Raw genomic sequence first — 4,791 nt, 5'->3', positions numbered from 1 at the left:
AATTTGGACATTAAAGGCTAAAAATGCAAAAGATGCCTATTTTTTTTTTAATTTTCATTCTTGTAAAACAAACTTAATTACTCATAATTGCAATCTTAAATCCTAAATGCAAATGCGACATATTTTTGTATTTTTATTAATTTAGCAAATAAACATGCACAGACAAATGCAAACAATATAAGAAAAATAACACAAAATTTACAACAATTGCAAACAAACAAAAAATTGTTTTATTTTTGGAATTTTTGGGAGTAATTCTCATATAGGGCAAAAATCACGTGCTTACAACCACCAGCTCCTCAGCAATGAAAACATGAAGAACAATGATCTGAACCTCGTCCAAAACATGCCCGACCCCTCGGGACCACGTCCAAACATACCAACAAGTCCCATAACATAACACGGACCTATTGGAGGCCTCAAAACACACATAACAACATCGAAACGGTGAATCACACCTCGATTCAAAATCAATGAACTTGAAACTTCAAACTTCCATAATCGATGCTAAAACCTATCAAATCACGTTTGATTGACTCCAAATTTTGCATACAAGTCACATTTGACATTACTGACCTACTCCAATTTTCGGAATTGGAATCCGACCCCGATATCAAAAGTCCACTCCTGGTCAAACTTTCTAAAATTCTATTTTTCGCCATTTCAAGCCAAATTCCACTACGGATCTCCAAATCACGATCCGGATGCGCTCCTAAGTCCAAAATAACCCAATGAAGCTAACGAAACCATCAAAAATCTAATCCGAAGTCAAATTCTAAAAAGTCAAACTTGGTCAATCCTTTTGAAATTTAAAGCTTCTAGCTGAGAATCATTCTTCCAAATTAATTTTGAATCATCTGAAAACCAAAACCGACGATTCACATATGTCGAAATACATCATGCGGAGCTACTCACGCCCTCAAAAACCGAGCAAAATGCAGATGTTCAAAATGATCGATCGGATCATTACAAAACCGCTCTGCGGTCTATCCCTATGTTAGGTAATAACTAAACTTTCTATGTTTTTAATATGAAGTCTCTCCTTTCTTTAGCAAAAAAAAACGATATTTTTTTCTTGTATCTGGGTATGAAAAAATGTTGTAATGTGCATAAAAAAAAAAGTAAAGTTGGTACAGTAAAAAAGAGTTGAGAGAAGAAGAGAATTTAAGGCCCCGTTTGGCCATGAGTTTTGCCAAAATAAATTTGGGATTTATTTTCAAAACTCATGTTTGGCCATAAAATTTGCCCACATTTTGGCAAAATCCCAAACCTCAAATCCCAAAATCACCCCAATTGCTGATTTTGGACCAAAATTTCAAAACTTGGGAATTATATACATGTTTTTCCAAAATAAAGTTGGGAAATATGTTTTGAAAACGTATGTCCAAACACATTTTCATCTTCAAACCAAACTTCACCCAATTCAGATTTTTCAAAACAAATTTGGATTCTATGGCCAAACGCTAGCTAAGTGAGAGCTTACTCACTAAAAATGAGATTTTACTTTATGAACAAAGGTATTCTTTTATGGTGGAGCTTTGGACTCAACAATTTGTCCAAGGTATGTTCGAGTCATACGATATTATTGGATAATGCTGCTTGGTGGGCCGGGCCTGAACCGGACCGGACCGAGCCCGCGGTCCTAACGGGCCTGGTGGGCCGGTCCTGGTGGTCCTGAGAAGCCCGTGACGGGCCGGTCTTCATAGATTAGCCCACGAGCCCGGGACCGTTTAGCCCGGGACTGTCAGCCGGGCCTGGGCCGGTCCTGGCGAGCCTGGCGGGCCTAACGGGCCCAACGGATTTTTTTTAATTTTTTTTTTGTATACACATAACATACAAAATATATAAGGTAATATATACACATAACATACAATATATACTACAAGAAAATATATAAGTAATAAGTTATAATATATATACATAAGATACAATATATATACTACAAGAAAATATATAAGAGAATATATATACATAACATACAATATATACTACAAGAAAATATATAAGAGGATATATATATACATAACATACAATATATACTACAAGACAATATACAAGAGAATATATATACATAACATACAATATATACTACAAGACAATATATAAGAGAATATATATACATAACATACAATATATACTACAACAACATATATAAGAGGATATATATATACATAACATACAATATATACTACAAGAAAATATATAAGAGGATATATATATATACATAACATACAATATATACTACAAGACAATATACAAGAGAATATATATACATAACATACAATATATACTACAACAACATATATAAGAGGATATATATATACATAACATACAATATATACTACAAGAAAATATACAAGAGAATATATATACATAACATACAATACTAGTATATATATATATATATGTATTAATATGCTTCATGTTGTACTTTGTTATTAATTTATTATGCATGACAATTTAGTGTTTTACTATTGTTTTGTTATTTTTCTTTTTCGTCAAGCACTTTAATAATTAGATTTCTACATATATACTAAATATATATTTTTAATATAGCCATGATACTACAATAAATTGCCTTACAAAAAAAAAAAAAAACCGCTAGGCCCGCGAAGCCCATGAGCCCGGCCCGTTTAGCCCAGGACCACATGGGCTTAGGCCCGTCACGGGCCGGTTCCACTAGGTGAGCCCACGAAGCCCGGGACCGCCAGGCCCGGGACCGCCAGAGCCCAGGCCCACGAAGCCCAGACCCACGAAGGCCGGCCCGTTTGGCCCACGAAGGCCCGGGCCCGGCCCAGAATACAGTATTATTATTTGACTAATGTATCCTGAAAGAGACAAGTCAAGAATGTTACTGCTGGACTGATAAAAATTCTATCACAGTGAGCTTGAATATCCTGAAAAGAGAGCGAAATATTCGCGCCTCAGCTGAAAGAATATTTATTTATTTTTCTTCATATTTTTTCTCAATTATAATTTCTTGTATTTTCACCAACATTTAATATGATTGGAAATATTCGTTTAATAATTTTTCTTATAAACAGTATTTGTGTGTTGAGATTTTCTCAGAGAAGGTCTTTTTTCCTTGTAGCAAGTGCTGAATAAAGCAACTTACAATTATTTCAATTCTTATTCCGTAATAACCATCCCTCACCTTCTAGGCTTATAGCCTTATACTATTAGCGAATGTCACCATCAATTATGATTAAGGACATCAAGTTTTGAGAGAGTATTTTAAGGTACAGAAAACATTTAAGTGTTCCATATCCAAAAAACATACTACTGTTTAGTAGACAAACAACTTAAAGCAAAAAATGAACTATTAGCTACTACTGCACAATTAGACAACGTATAGAATGGCATGTCATAAGCTTAAAAAAATGGATTAAAATGCGTCTGCCGGGAGTCGAACCCGGGTCTATTGCTTGGAAGGCAATTATCCTAACCGTTGGACTACAGACGCTGGTTGTTAGAAAGAATTGATGCGAGTTCAAACTTAGTGACAGCAATGTTATTTTTTTCTCAACTATGCTACTGATAAGTGTGAACGCTCAACCTCAATTGCAGGAGGCAGGGACTCACCAAGTGAGTTAGCCTTTAGCCTCTGACACTAGAGTTTAATTGATGAGATGTGAGGAAATTGATTGTGGCCAGATTCCTTTTCTTGTTCCTTTTTTTTTTTTTGGGTAAAGAAGATAAGAGCTTCTTGTCGGCGGCCTCCAACATGGAGGTCAACTAGTCAACCCCCACATGGAGATCTCACTCTTCAAGTTTACATCAAAACCAGATTCGTTTTAAATTGAATTTAGTTGCAGCGATGGAATTAGGAATGTTTCCTATATATTAGTATTGGTTTTGCTTGCGTTACATACTTTTTGAGAGGCACAATGTTTGATGAAACATAAGTAGTTAAATTCTGAGTTCTTGTAAGTGTAAACTAAGAGCCCGATTGGACATAGGAAAATTTTTCAAATTTAAAAAAAAAATCACTTTTTCGCGAAATCAGTGTTTGTTCATAAATTTCTAATTTTCATTTGAAAATGTGTTTTGGAATTTTTCGAAAATTGGAAAAACTCAAAAAAGAAAAATTCAAAATTTTCATTCAGATCACTCACAAAACTTCAAAAAAAATCTAAAATTATATTCATGTTCAAACACAACTCTAAATTTTAAATATCGTTTTCACTTGAAAAATTGTTTTACTCCTTTTTGGAATTTTACAATTCTTATGTCCAACCGCCCACTAAAAGACCCGACAAAGCGAACAAAAATTAAGGAAAAATGACATGTATATAACACTCCTGATAATTATTGGCAAGATTTTAATAAAAAAAATAGGCTTAATAAGTAAAACATAACTAATTCAGCAATGAATATCCAAATCCCACCAAACGAAATAGGAGAATATAATATTTCTTTCGTTTCAAATTAGATGAGGTACTTTCTTTTTTAGTCTATTTCAAAATAAATGACTCATTTTTAAATTTAGAAATAATTCAGATTTTAAACTCTTCATTTACCTATTTTACCCTTAACGAGAGCTTTTATAACCACAAAAATGTAACGGCCTCACAAAGCTTTTACCCCTCAAGCTTTTAAGACCATAAATTTTAAAAAAAAAATTCTTCTTAAAGTTCGTGCCAAGTCAAACAACCTCATCTAATTTGAAATGGAGGGTATATATATATATCATGAATGGAGTCTTCTTTAATCTCGAGTTTTCAATCTGAAAATCATCTCAAATCTGCTTCAAATCATCTCCAAACATTTCCAAAGTTGATATTCAAACTA

The 4,791-nt window shown here is 33.6% G+C and overlaps 1 non-coding gene across 1 annotated transcript; it reads right to left on the bottom strand.

Moving 5' to 3' along the window:
- Positions 1-3,391: 3,391 nt before the first annotated feature.
- On the bottom strand, positions 3,392-3,463 carry TRNAG-UCC (transfer RNA glycine (anticodon UCC)). The gene has a single exon. It is a non-coding gene; the product is annotated as a tRNA-Gly (tRNA).
- Between the last annotated feature and the right edge of the window lie 1,328 nt (positions 3,464-4,791).

Source organism: Nicotiana sylvestris, chromosome 2, assembly GCF_000393655.2.
Source record: "Nicotiana sylvestris chromosome 2, ASM39365v2, whole genome shotgun sequence".
Lineage (NCBI taxonomy): Eukaryota > Viridiplantae > Streptophyta > Magnoliopsida > Solanales > Solanaceae > Nicotiana > Nicotiana sylvestris.
Note: the sequence above shows the minus strand (reverse complement) of the source record. Positions and strands in the feature narration are given on the sequence as shown.